The sequence below is a fragment of the Chrysochloris asiatica genome, unplaced genomic scaffold (genome assembly GCF_000296735.1).
Source record: "Chrysochloris asiatica unplaced genomic scaffold, ChrAsi1.0 scaffold00020, whole genome shotgun sequence".
Lineage (NCBI taxonomy): Eukaryota > Metazoa > Chordata > Mammalia > Afrosoricida > Chrysochloridae > Chrysochloris > Chrysochloris asiatica.
Window position 1 is genome coordinate 11,028,866 of NW_006408538.1, and position 15,368 is coordinate 11,044,233.

Here is a 15,368-nt window from a genome sequence, read left to right on the forward strand (position 1 = left end):
GCCCATGATCCTTATTAAAATGGAGGTAAAGATAATGATCAATTCACATTAAAAAGTAAAACTATAATTAAAAAAATAATGCATCAGTAAGACACCAACATGGGAGTCCTGGTGTGGCACTGCGGGTTAATGTGCTGGATTGTAAGGTCAGCTTGAACCACAAGATAAGCAGTTCAAGCTCACCAGCTGCTCCTTAGAGACCCTATACAGGGTTGCTAGGAATCCGAACTGACTCAATGGCACTTAACAACAACAACAACAAAGCCTCCAGAACTGTGAGACAACTTCTGTTCTACTAGATAACCCAGTTTGTGGTACTTCATTAGGGCAGTCAACGAAAACGAATTCAGGGAAGTATCCCAAATCCTCACTCAGAATTGCTGTATTCTGGCCCCTTGTAACCACTCTGACCTAGTGTGCTACCCCCTCCTAACTCACTCAGACTCTCAAACCAACCAGGCAGCCGGTTCTTGATCAAAGTCCCTACAACAGAAGCTTCACTAAGGAGCCCCATCTCCATTCTCTTCCACTCTATCCTGCTCTTTTTCTCCAATCCTACTTTGCTTTTCCTCAAAACATTTACGGAGCCTGACACATTTTTTAATTTGTTCAGGTTGTGGTGAACACCCAGCCCCCCCACCCCCTACAAGGCCCACAAAATCATTTGTTCCGGCCCTGGCAAGGCAATCATCATTCCAGCCATCATATTGTTGTTGTTGTTATGTCCCGTGGAGTAGGTTCCGACTCATTGCGACCCTGTACAGGGTTTCCGAGGCTGTAAATCTTTATGGGAGCAGAAAGCCTCATCTTTCTCCCACAAAACCACCGGTAGTTTCGAACTGCTGACCATGAGGTTGGCAGCCTGACTCGTAACCACTACGCTACCAGAGCTCCTTAGCCATCATATTAGGGGTAAGTTAATTAAATGCTTGACCAAAAAGAACAGGCTAGTTTTTTTTAATTTGATTGTTTTGTATGGCCATGAATGATGTTACAAATTTTGGAAGATTAACGTTCCCCACCCCTGGTTTATATGTTGCTTGTATGCATCCAACAGTAAAATTTAAGCTCCATGGAAGCAGAAAATATGTTTTATTATACAATACCAAAAACAATGCATAAAGTAAGAAGAAGAGTGGGTCTTTAAAAGTCTAAATTTTGAATTGCATGGATATATTAATAAAGAGCATGCATTACTTTTGTGAGTTTCTTTGAGAACAAACTCATGTTAAGGGTACAGTTTGGAGCTGAAAATTAAACACCTATATTTAGAAACAATAGCTTCATACCAAATTAAATTGTGAAAAATAGCCTTGTCTTAATTAAACCTTGAGTGCCAAGAACAAATTTTGGATAACATTTCACAAGCAAAGCTTGAAAATCCCTATCAAAGGGGAAAAAAAACAAATTATTTTTTATCCAGTCTTTAAAAGACCTGAAAGTCTTACTGAAAGTTAACCTAACATGTCATCTCAGCGGCTTTTGACAAGCGTGTGCGACATTTTGAAAACAGACTATAACCCTTCCTTTCCTGAGACCCTAGAGACTCTGTTTGCTGTGCATTAGATAGTTGTTTACTGGGACAGCTGAACCCATATATTAGTTGTTGTTGTTTTTAAGTGCTGTCTGTCATTCTGACTCATAGCAACCCTATTATATAGGTTTTCCAAGGAGTGGCTGGTGGGTTTGAACCACCAACCTTGAAGTTAGCAATCCATTGCTTTGGCTGTATAATCCATAGAGGAAAATAATGTCAATGAAAATAGTTTTTTTGCTTGTGCTCCTAAACTTGTCCGCCTTGTCTTTTGTTAATCTGCTTCATTCCTATGTTCATAAACCAGAGTAGAGTGCTTCGTAGCAAGATTTAGTTCCTTCTCTTGGAAAATAAGAGAATATTTATCCCGTAAGAGGGTTGTGATGGTCAAATACTATCAAATGTTTGGTAAAATGGCTAACATTATACAAATATTGTTGTTATTGTTAAGGGCTGCCAAGTTGGCTCTGACTCATAACGACCCTGTATAGGGTTTCTGAGGAGCAGCTGGTGGGTTTGAATTGCCGACCTTGTGGTTAGCAATCCAGTGCATATCCTACAGCGCCACACCACGACTCCAATGCAAATATTATTTGGTACTTAAGGGGTATTTTCAAATCCATTCTCCTCATGGATACAGAAAATTGGTTCTGAGATCCTTGTCAAAGCTGTGCTCTCTAGGTCTAAACGTATCTCACTCTTGAGACTGCCAGGGTAACTGTAATGAAGGTGCATTCTACATGCTTCACAAGCAGCTGAAGAGGGAAATGCAACTTTGTCATGATTATATAAGGATGCTAATAAGCCTGATTTATTACATGGGCTTCGACATACTCCAAACAGCAAGTATCTATCGCCCTACTGTCTGTCTAATTTATATATCAAGAGCTAAAAGATATTTGTACAGATTAAGACAAATTATAGCACCTAGTTTAAAACTTTTGTTTTAAATGAAGAAGTACTATTGTCTAAAATGTTCCTTCAGAATGTATTTTAAGCGCACAATTCATGCCACTTCCCACTATACATTCTTCCTCTATTGTGCTGATCCTCCTGGCACGAAATGTTTTCCATAGAATAGCCTAGGTTTTGAAATTAAAATGAGCATTCCAGAAATGCTTTGTTTCTTATAAGAAATGCCAGCAAAGTAAGAAATGTGAAAAGAACATTGTGCTCCTAACCAAAAAAAATGCACTCATAACTTGTAAGCTATTCACTCGCGTAAGTTGTTTGTATCCATGTATTCTTTGGAATTGCCCAATATCACTACTTTAAATTGACTGAACTGAAGTTCAGGGATATTTTAAATGCTTCCTGTTAATTGTGAAAGTAAATATGGTTTGACAATCAATTCTGTATGGAATGGGGGTGAGGAGGAAAACCTGAATCTTTTTTGTTACCCCAAGTCTTCTAAAAGATATAACCTACTCCCAACATTGACTGTAACTCACTTTAGCAGATGTTTTCACCAAAGTAGGGGTGTGAGGTGGAAAGAGTGCATATGCGATTTGAAAACATCTCCTGTGCATTAAAGGAATGGCAGTAAACAGTAAAATTAACCTCCAAGTTATGCTGTAAAATAATTCCTGCTTTCTCATGTTCTTTTTCAGTACAAAACCAGTTACACTCATAAAAGGATTAGGAAATTCACACACAAAAAAACGAATTAATTAAAACTTACAACAAAGATGATCCTATTATAGGTGCAAGCTCATGTTTTGCTCACTTTATTTATTTTTGCCACAGGTACAACCCTCCTCTCTCTCTCAAACCTTAGGAGTCCCTCGCATGGGGAAAATCTTCAGTTCTATGCAGACACTTACAGAGCTTTGCTTTACTCACTTTTCTTTTGTCTATTAATCTGCGCTAAACTCCAAGGACACACCTTCATTCAGGAATGAGCTCCTCATTGAAATGATCCTAAAATGGAGGCTTCAAGTAACATGAAAAGGAGAAATTCCTTACTGCATTAATGCTACAAGTTTAAAATTACATAAAACCTGTGTATGAAATGGCTTGAAATATTCATATATTAAATTTTAGAGAACAAAAATAAAATTTTTTCAAATCTTTTATAATTAAACTGATGATCCAAAGACATTGGATAAATTGATATGTACAAGGAGCCCACTTAATCAATTGTCATGGCTTAGAGTAATACTAAACCAGAAGGAGCTCTGGTAGCGTAGTGGTTACGAATCGGGCTGCGAACCTTAAGGTCAGCGGTTCGAAACTACCAGCTGCTCCGCGGAAGAAAGATGAGGCTTTCTACTCCCGTAAGGATTTACACCCTCGGAAACCCTGTACAGGGTGGCTATGGGTCGGAACCGACTCGATGGCACTTAACAACAACAACAACATTACCCTTGTGGGTTACAGATTGGACTGCTAAACCTCAAGATCAGCAGTTCGAATCCACCAACCACTCCATAGGAGAAAAATGAGGCTTTCTGCTCCCATAAACATTTATAGCCTCAGAAACATTGCACAGGATTGCTATGAGTTGGTAACTACTTAATGACATGCATCAGCAGCAGTCCACAATAGGAACAATGCAAGATACGGCATGAGATTGAGATTTTCTTTCTATAAGTACAACAATTGCTTTAGCATCTCAGATGCTGTGTGTTTGTGTATGTGTGTGTGTTACGGGCTGGCAAGTCGGTTCCAACTCATAGCAACCCTGTACAGGGTTCTTGATGAGCTACTGGTGGTGGGTTTGAACTGCCGACCTTACAGTTAGCAATCCAGTGTTTATCCTACAGCTCCACACCAGACTTCTTATTGTTGCTGTTGTTGTTAGGTGCCATAGAGTCACTTCTGACTCATAGCGACCCAATGCACAACAGAACAAAACACTGCCCAGTCCTGGGCCAACCTCACAATTGTTGACACATCTGAGCCCATTGCTGCCGCCATTGTGCCAATCCATCTTGTTGGGGATCTTCCTCTTTTTCTCCAACCCTGCATTTTACCAAACATGATATCCTTCTGCAGTGACTGGTCCCTCATGACAACATGTCCAAAGTACGAAAGATAAAGTCTGGCCATCCTGGCTTCCAAGGAGCACTCTGGCTGTACTTTTTCCAACACAGAATTTTTTTTTTTTTTTTTTTTTTTGCAGTCCATGGTACTTTCAATATTCCTCTCCAACACCAGGCCATAACTCAAATGCATCAATTCTTCTACAGTATTCCTTATTCACTGTCCAACTTTCACATGAGATTACTGAAAATACCATGGCTTGGGTCAGGCGCAGCTTAGCCGTCAAATCTTTGCTCTTCAACACTTTAAAGAGGTCTTATGCAACAGAATTGCTAACTCTATGTAAAGTCTTCATTACTACAAGTATATGCTCTTGCTCAATCTATCTTTTTTCAATTCAACCATGATTGTGGTATTAAAAGGTCATCTCTTATAACCGCTATCTCTTAGCTTGTTTATTAGCTGAAACACTGAATTTTAACCTTCCTCTAATAGCTCACAAGAGCCTTCAGGGCTACTTTTGTTTCCTTGGGTTAATTTTAATGTGTGAAATAAAATATAACACATTTAAACCATATTAATTAGCTAAGTATTTTAGGAAGGGTTCTGAAAAATAAAAAAATAAATTATCTATAGATACATAAAGCTAGTGTTCTTAAATGTAGAAGAAAGATATCATTCATAAAGGGAATTCATTCTTCAAATTAATCATTTAAACTATTCATATGTCCTGTGAAAAACAACCTTTATTGAGTTAACAAAAGGGCTGGGAAAGATTGAACCCAGAAAATGCATACCCCTCGATTAACATACAATAGTCTTCCAAATCCAACTACAATCGTCTTTGAGTTCATCTCAAGCCAATAAACATTTACTGAGCACATATTCTGTTCAACACAATACCCTTGGCATTTAAGAAATAAAGACGAGTCAGCTTCAGTATGGTGAAAAGAGAAATACACAACTAGCTGCAATATAAAAAGCAAAATAACTGTTTTGCTTATATAAGCACAAAGAAAGTGCTGAAGAGCCGAAGAGACTGAATACAATAAATAGGACTTCCAAGAAGAGCCTTTAATGATGATCATTTTCTACCAGAAGAGAGAGGGCAAGGTGAGCCAGGTGAAGGCTGCCAGGTGCAAAGGGATAGATATGGAAAATAGTTTATTTCCTGAGAGTAGCAGATGGTCATGTTTGGATGACTGTAGGGTAGGAAAAAAAATTGAGAGTGAGAAATAAAACTAGGATGTAGGTTGCAGCTTAAATATGAAAACTTTTTTAAAGACAAGCAAAGTTAGTAGTTATAAGCAGTAGTTACCTCTAACACAGGATGCTGGAAAAAGAAGCTTTCTTCCACCAACCCTCCTTGTCTCCTACCTCAGAGACTGACCGTCTTTTTTATTCTCACCAGAAATTACACAAAAATTATAAAACCATCATTTTCTATAATTCAGGGCTTGCTGATTTATTTGTCAACAGGACTTCAAATCCATTCAGCTTGGTTCAGTCATGGCCAATGAAGCAACGCCAGAATGGTCCCCAATTTTCAAAATGTGGGTAAACCAGACCGATAGCTGGAACAATAAAAACTGTGGAAGGCAGTCCTGCTAGAAAGTTAATCTCCTCTTAGAAAGCACAGGCAGAGAGCACACTGCAAAGCAACCCAATCACTTCACAGGCTGAGTCAGAAACACCTCTGGCCAGCTCACAGATGGCAGCTGACCCCACTGCTCTGCATGTGTGTTGCTCCCCACAGTCCTGCCAGTAATCCAATGCCATGCCTCAGGTTCCTGAAAGGGCTCACTGCACCTCTTCTGAGTTTCCCATTCTAGGACTTCGACCTGTAATTTTTCCCATTCTGGTTCATGTTCTCGTTAGCATTCTGGACCGCCTCACATTTTTTTAAAACTAGGATCTGTACTAGTTTTATTTTGTCAGCCATGACTGAACCAGTTCAAACTGGTCTGAAGCCCTGTTTGCTTAGATGAACAACCACTGATAATATCATATAAGCTGTTACTGTGAGGGGCTATCTTGGTAAAGTACAGGGCAATCCCTCTCCAAGGCTACCAGCACTCCCTGCCACACAGACGGCATAACAACACAGAAAGATCTCCGAGGCAAATACATAAACAACCATAACTGAATATTCTAACCAGGGAGTACAATCACTCCTGAATAAAATATCAGCCTAAGCACAAGTAAAAGACCACATGCTGAGAGTAATATCAATATTAGTTCCTTCCAGTTTCTACCTAACTACTTACCATCTCAAAACAAACTAACAAATAAGCGTGGACTCCACCATTCGTATACTCAATACTGATGGTGTCTCTGCACTGTGCCAGGAGGGTATCACAGTAAGTTCATTCTAATGTTGGGAGACAGAAAACAAGTCAGGCGGACATGCTCCGAAGCAAGTGCAGTAGGGAAAGGGAATCGAGAGTGAAATGGAAGGGGATTGGGGAAGTTCTCTTTGATTAGGTAAGATGACCACAAGGAAGCAGAGGAGTGAAACATCTAAATATTGAGGAGAGGAAGCAGCAAGTGCAAAGTCTCCCACTTGGGAACTTGAGAAATGTGCTTAAGGAATGGCAGGAAGGCAAATGGTCCTACAATGGAATGCAGGGAGGGTGCAAGAGATGAAACCAGGCTGGCATCCAAGGACCAAGTCATGAAGGCCTGGTAAATCACCGCCAACAGTCTCCAATCTATTCTTGTGATTGCGGGCTCTTAACAGACTTGGAACACGAAAGAAACATGATCTTCCCTAAACTTTAAAAGACTATTCTGGATGCTTGGTAGAGGAAGAGACTGGGGAGTGGACAGGGATGGGTCATAGGGAATATAGAGGAAGGCGGGTAGGAGGATGCTACACAGGTTTATTCCAGGAGTGGTGGCTTCTTCCAGGGTAGTGATGGGAAGCAGCAGGATTCTGGGTATGTTCTGAAGTGAATCAACAGGGGATTACTGGCTAAATTAATATGAGTTATTAAAGAAATAGAGGAAGCAAAGCTGATTGTATGGTTTATGGCCTCAGCCATAAATGAAATGAAAGTAATATTTACTTATATGAGGAAATTGAGAAACTGTGTGTGGGGAGAGTGAAATCAACAGGAGCTTTAGGCATGTTAGGTTTGCCCAGTAAAGTTGCAGAGTTGAAGGCTGACATACAGTTCTGCAGTTGACGAGAAAGACTAGGGCTCAAGATACATTACTCTTTTTTTAACTTTTTATTGTGACTTGAGTGAAGGTTTGCCGAGCAGTTTTACATTCAGTAAGGCATATACTCTGCTTCTTTACAATAATTGCAATCTCCTCCATGTACCAACAGTTAACAGCAGTTACCGCTATTCATTTTAACTCTTGCATTCATTCCTCCCTGGGTCTTCTGTTACCTTCATCTTTCCTCTGCCAACCTCCCTCTTGTTGCACATTACCTGCTCTGTCATCCAAGGAACCAACTCCACCACACATAACCACCACCACCACTCTCTAGCCTAATAATAATTCCCTCCCCAGTCCCCATAGCCATCATAGAATGTTTTGGGTTTTTTTATAGCTCATATTTTCCTTTTAACTGTTCACATATTGGTAGTTTTGCTGGTGTTACTAGAATTTCCAAGATATTTGAGAATAGTGTTGGGTTTTTTTAACCATGAGACTGGATGACCTCTCCTAAAAACAGAGTTGACTAAGTAAGTATAGGGCACCCCAGCATTTAGAGGCAGTATTTCTCAGATGGCACTGTGGGCTTACCCTTGAACTGCTAACTGCAAGGTTGGCCATTCAAACCCACCAATCCCTCCACAGGAGCAAGCTGAGGTGTCTGTTCCAATCAAAATGCACAGCCTCATGTGGTGCTTTAGGATAAAACTGGACTGCTGAACACAAGGTCAGCAGTTCAAACCCAACAGCTGCTCCTCGGAAACTTTATACCAGATGGCTATGATTCGGAGCCAATTAGATGGCACTTAGCAACCCAACCCTATGGAGCAATTCCACCTCGTCCTATACAGGAGTAGCTATGAGTCGAATCCACTCCATGGCCGTGGTTTGGTCTTGGTTTGGTCTATTTCTAAAAAAACTCAACTGTTCACCTCTTAACCCTAGGATATTTGGCTTTTGCCATTTCAAATGTGACTATTACTTATAAAAAGATGCCTGTTTTATGCAGAGCAACAAAGGAGACAAATGCAGTCTTCAGTTTAAAAAAAAAAAACTCATGCTAACTATACATTCTTCTTCTCAACTAAGAAATGTTTGTGATTTTTGTTTTTGTTTTTAATGGGGAGAAAAGCAATCGAGATACTGAGTGAAGCAAACTAAGGAGAAATGACATTCAAGCTGCTATTTATACCTAGATCAAGCACTAATCGTTTTGGCAAATCAATAACTAATAGTTCATAGTAAAATACTAATTCAAACAAGTGCTGAGCAAGAAAAAAGCAAAAAGGATGGCTCTGTTTTTCATTAATAACCACTGACTGTTTGAAGGAAACAAATAAGAAATGGAAAATCCAATCAGGCAAAAGTTGATCCTTAAATAAAGAATGGGTTGACCTCGCATCTAATAGCTTAGACATTTTTACATGGTTCCTTTATCTATCCAGTCCAGCATGCCACTTCCAGCAGTGACTAATGTCGAGATATAGTTATGACCCTTAATTCTGTGCTCCAGTCTTGTTTAATAATTATTTACAACCCTTGTTGCTGTTGTTAAGTGCCATTGAGTCGGGTCCGACCCATAGCGACCCTGTACAGGGTTTCCGAGGGTGTAAATCTTTACGGGAGTAGAAAGCCTCATCTTTCTCCCGCGGAGCGGCTGGTAGTTTCGAACCGCTGACCTTAAGGTTCGCAGCCCGATTCGTAACCACTATGCTACCAGAGCTCCTTATTTACAACCCTATCAACTACAAAATTGAATAAACTATGCCAATGCGCCTTGCCAACTGAAACTTTAAAAGCTTTTTCTCGGTTTCATTCTCCTTGTTAGTTACCATTCTTTTCTCCCACCTGCCATAAACCATAAAACGGACTAGACTGTCTCCATATCACTTGTCACAATTGTCTCTAAATCAACGGAATTATTTTGCCTTATTTGTTTGTGAATTTAAATTATTAAATACCATAGACAGTAATCATGAATTTCATTGGTCAGCACTTGTCTTTTGATTTCCTAAAGTTCCTTCTTTGAAACATAACAATAGTCTCCTAATTCTAAAGTGCCATCAATTTATAATGCACTCTTCAATTTAACTACTTTTCAAAATTTAAGCATGGGTGATTGTGTCAATATTGAACCTTCCATATTCAGGGCTGAGCCATGAGGCCTATTACCCTGGGGCAGAGACATCACACAGAACAAAGATACCATTGGTCATATTTGCATTTCAAAGCTAACTTTCTTGAGGACTAAGGAAGAGGACACTTGTGAAAGCCAGCCATTGGAGAAAGAGAAAAATCCTATCTAAATCATTTTTAATTTATAAAATGAATTTGAATTCTCTAAGAAAGGAAAAGATCTGGTCATACCAACATAAGAAAGGGGGAAGCTCTCCCCTCCTATGCCCAAAGGACTATGGGTAGTAAAAAGAGCAGAGGTAAAACTAAGTACATGTCTTCATTTATCTTTTCTCAGCTTCACTCACATTAGGGAGCTATGCTAGCATAATAAAGGAGGAACACTGAAATCAGAGGGACTTTGGCTCCCTGGATGTAGACTGCTTCATAAGCTGTCCTGCACAAAACTCTGTGCTCCACAACTAAGAAAAAAAAAGACAGTTTAGCTTTCCTAAGACACTCTTGGTTCCCGTGAAGCATAGATAAGACCCAGTTGCCCCTGGATAATCCTGAACAATTAGGAAGTGGTCATACTGAAGGCTAGCGGGCCTACTCAGAGCCTACCATAGTGAAGAGCTAAGTGATCCTGCAGCAGAGACTGTGGGATGGACCGATGATGCCAGATACTAGATGGAGGTTGGGACTGGGACTTAGGCGGTCTGACGTACCATTAAGAGCCAAGGTTAGCCCAAGCATGCTGGAGAACCATGGGCCTTAATCAAATTAAGAGCAGTCCATAAACCATATCACCTATGGACTACACAAGGAAATGCCTGAGGTGCCAACAGGGTGTCCATGCATGGGACTGACATGCCTCAAAGGTCACACCAGTCCAAGAGCAGCCCTGACCAGTCACTCTGTAGTCATAGACATTAAGTGTCCGAAGCTCACCACATGGATCCAAAAGCTCCACCTCTGACCACCCTGAGGTCACAGAAGCAACACCCCCACTACATCCACTGTTTCCTGTACATTTTCCTTAAAGAGACTGAGCATTTATCAAAGGGATGGCTTATATCGTTGATTCAGACACATTTACCAATCTTACTGGCTAAAATATTTGGCATTTACCCCTATCCCCAGTGGGTTAGAGTTTATGAGGAAGATCAGATCAGTTATGAGAACTGAAGAAACTAAAGTGTACCCTGGATAAATTTATGATCTGCTACAAGAATCAAAAAGGAAAGCAACATTAAATGTTCCAATCTATTGTAAAATGTATCCTATTTTTGGAAATGTTAAAAATGTGAGGGGGATAATGTGGAAAATTATGTCTAAATTAAAGAAATACAGTATTTTGCAAATCAGAGTTGAGAATGCAAATTGTTTCCTAAAAGATAAAACTCATCTGCAAAATCACAAACCACATTTGTTAAGTGTTAATTTGTAGAGCATCCAATTCTGTTACAAACAATATACATATCCAAATTCAGCTATAAGGAGGTTAAGTAACTTCCCCAGAGATAAAATTATGTAGAGATGTAATCATCTGTCTCTTCTCTCCAAATATCCTAATGGAAAAGCACTAGCTCTTGAAAATCGTCTGATTTCTCAGGTCATCCTTCCTAGCACCCCAAATCCATTTCTGACCCAGAAAAACTTGGCACAGAATCACTTGGCTTGTGAGTGCACAAACAAAATAGTTACAGACTTGGAATAGGATAGGAGTAGGAGTTGATGGGACTAAATCATGGTGTGGGAAAGGCAGATGCTCTTCCCATGAAACAAACAGGTCCAGCATGACAGGACAGTCACTTTGGGACAACCCCTTCAAGGGCACAGTTGCAGAGCATGGATACTAGTATCAGAGCTCAAAAAGTTCTAGTGACGTCAGCACACACTGGCAGCTCAGGGTACAGGGCAGTAGCTTTCAATCCTGTCTGTGTTGTTGTTGCTGTTGTTGTTGTTGTTGTTGTTAAGAGCCATTGAGTTGGTACCAACTCATAACGACTTTATGCACAGCAGAACAAAACACTGCCCAATCCTGGGCCAGCCTCACATCGGTTGTTATCAGAGTTGAAGGGAGACTCATTAACAACCTGCAATATACAGATGATATAACCTTACTTGCTGAAAGGAAAGATTTAAAATACGTCTTCAAACACAGATTTGTTTGTCTTTCTGACAGTCAATGGTACTTTCAATATTCTTCTCCAACACCATAACTCAGATGTATCAGTTTTCCCTTATTCATTGTCCAACTTTCACAGGCATATGAAAATTGAAAATACCATGGCTTGGGTAAAGCACACTTAAGTCTTCAAGCTGACATCTTTGCCCTTCAACACTTTAAAGAGGTCTTGTGAGCAGATTTGCCTAATGCAATACGTCATTTGATTTCTTGACTGCTGTTTTCATAAATGTTGATGGTGGATCCAAGAAAAATAAAGTTTTTGACAACTTCAATCATTTTTCGATTTGTCATGATGTTATTCATTGGTCCAGTTGTGAGAATTTTTGTTTTCTTTACATTGAAGCACAGCTCATACCAAAGGTTGTGGCCTTTGATAAGTATTTTAAGTCCTCTTCACTTTCAGTAAGCAAGATTGTATCATCTGTATATGACAGGTTTTTAATGAATCTTCCTCCAATCCTGATGCCACACTCTTCTTCATAAAATCCATCTTCTCATATATTTTGCTCAGCACTCAGACTGAATAAGTATGGTGTACAGGTTCCTCATGAGCACAATCAAGTGTTCTGTAATATTCATTCTTCGCAATATTATCCATAGCTTATCATGATCCACACAGTTGAAACTTTTGCATAGTCTATAAGCACAAGTAAACATCATCTAGAAAGTTGTTGTTGTTGTTAGCTGCCATCGAGTCATTACCGACTCATAGCGACCCCATGCTGAACAGAATGAAACACTGCCTGGTCCTGGGCCAGCCTTACAATTGTTGCCACACTTGAGCCCATTGATGCTGCCACTTGGCCAATCCATCTCATTGGGGGTCTTCCTCTTTTTCTCTGACCCTCTACCTTATCAAACATGATCTCCTTCTCCAGTGACTGGTCCCTCCTGACAATATGTCCGAAGTATGAGAGATGAAGTTTGGCCATTTTGACCTCCAAGGAGCACTATGGCTGCACTTCTTCCAACACACATCTGTTATTTCTTTTGGCAGCCCATGGCACTTTTAATATTCTCCTCCAACACCATAACTCAAAAGCATCAATTCTTCTACAGTCTTCCTTATTCACTGTCCAGCTTTCACATGCATATGAGGTGATTGAAAATACCATGGCTTGGGTCAGGCGCACCTTAGTCCTCAAGCTGACATCTTAGCTCTTCAACACTTTAAAAAGGTCTTGTGCAGCAGATTTACCTAATGCAATACGTCATTTGATCTCTTGACTGCTGCTTCTGTGAATGTTGATAGTTGCTCAAAGAAGAATGAAGTCCTTGACAACTTCAATCTTTTCTCCGCTGATAAGATTGTTGTTTATTGGACCAGTGGTGAGGATTTTTGTTTTCTTTACATTGAGATGCAATCTATATCGAAGGCTGTGCTCTTTGAGCTTCATCAGTAAATATTTTAAGTCCTCTTCACTTTCAGCAAGCAAAGTTGTATCATCTGCACATCACAGGATATTAATGAATCTTCCTCCAATTCTGATGCCACATTTTTCTTCATATAAGCCAGCTTCTCGTATTATTTGCTCAGCATACAGGTTGAATAAGTATGGTGAAAGAATATAATCCTGTCACACACATTTCTTAATTTTAAACCATTCAGTGTCCCCATGTTCTGTTCGAATAACTAGTAGACAAGTTAAGTCTGGTGAAGGGAAAGGCAATCCACAATATGGTGGAAGTCCACACAACATGATCAAGACAAAGGGAGATGCTGGGAGATAGGCAAGAGTTAAGAGGCAGGAAGAATAAACACTATAACATACACAATCCTGCAATAACAGTAATATCAAACAGTAATTTGCACACGAATACATAGGTAGATTGTTCTTTGCCAATGCGTTTAGTGTGCCTTGGACTTCTTCCTTTAGTACCATTGGCTCTTGATCATGTGCTACCTCTTAAAATAGTTGAACATTGGCCACTTCTTTTTGGTACAGAGATTCTGTGTATTCCTTCCATCTTCTCTTGATGCTTTCTGCATCATTCTATATTTTTCCCACAGACTCGTTCAATAATCCTTGTGGCTAGCAGTCCAGTATTTATCCTACAGCGCCACACCAGGACTCCTATACAAACATCTTAATCATAATAAAATAATATGATGGACTAAATCACTGGATTTGGATCAGAATCTCAGGAGACATTAAGGTCATTGGCACAATATAGTCCATAGAGACAATGTTCTATATCCTGCTTTGGTGAGTATCTGCTGGTGTCTTAAAAGCTTGCTAGCAGTCATCTAAGAATCAACAAGTGATCTCTCCCTATCTGGAGCAAAGAAGAGTGAAAAAAATCAAAGCCTCAAGGAAACAATTGATCCAAAGGGCTAATGGACCACATAAATGACAGCCTGCTCTAGCTTAAGACCAGAAGAACTCGATGGTACCTGGCTAATCCTACTAATTACTCTGCTTGGGATCACAATAGAAGGTCCTAGACAAAGTGAGAGACACAAGTAGAAACAACTGCAAAATAATTTTTTAAAAAAGACCGGATACACTGATCTGGTAAAGATTATTGGAACACCCAAGACTATGGCCCTTAGGTCCCCTTCATACCTGGAACTGAACCCACTCTGGGCAATGACCATTAACACCCATAAGGAAAGTGCGCCTCAGAACAACCAATCATGAGAGATTAAAAGGGCAGCATTTGCCCAAAAATGACCGGAAATGGAGAACTGAGTGAGAAAGTGGGAAGAGTGTTGTTACATTGAGGGATTACAATTAATGTCAAGAAATGAAATGAGTATAAATTGTTAAATGGGAAACTAATTTGCTCTGTAAAATTTCACTCAAACTGTACACATACACACAAAGTGAAAAAAAAAAGAAGAGGAAGAAAAGACTCAGGGGAGGGAGACCACCATTTTAGGGCAAATCTTGAAGCAAGAAGCACAGCCATGCTGGTTTTTGGCTGATATAATGGCCAACACAGCAATTCTTACATTGAAATCACCTGGGAGCTTTTAACATAACTGTCTAGGCCTACTCCCAGAGAGTCTGATTTAATTGGTTTTGTGTGTGGCCTAGGCATCAGAATTTTAAAAGCTCCCTAGGCAATTTTAATGTGCAGCCAGCTTTGAAAACCACTGGGCTAACAGGATCTCCACAGTAACAGGATTTTTCCAAATTGCTTAGTTAGCATCTTCCCTCAAGTGAGGTTTCTGTGCCTCTAAATAGGGCTTGGCCACAAATCACTTCATCGTAGTTTTTTACACAAGGGGCTTCCCACTATATATGAGCTATCACCCATTTCTTCCTCCTCCTTTACCACTGAGTACAGAAAATCTCCATGAGAATATAGTCACTCTAGAGCAGGGTGACCCAAAAAGAGGTGACCCAATGGAATGCAGAAATCATC

At 39.9% G+C, this 15,368-nt stretch overlaps 1 protein-coding gene across 1 annotated transcript in view; it reads right to left on the reverse strand.

Annotated features, from left to right (window-relative positions):
• Positions 1-15,368, reverse strand: part of CTNNA3 (catenin (cadherin-associated protein), alpha 3) — a 2,468,838-nt gene that overhangs the window by 2,443,797 nt on the left and 9,673 nt on the right. The gene's annotated exons all lie outside the window — the stretch shown is intronic.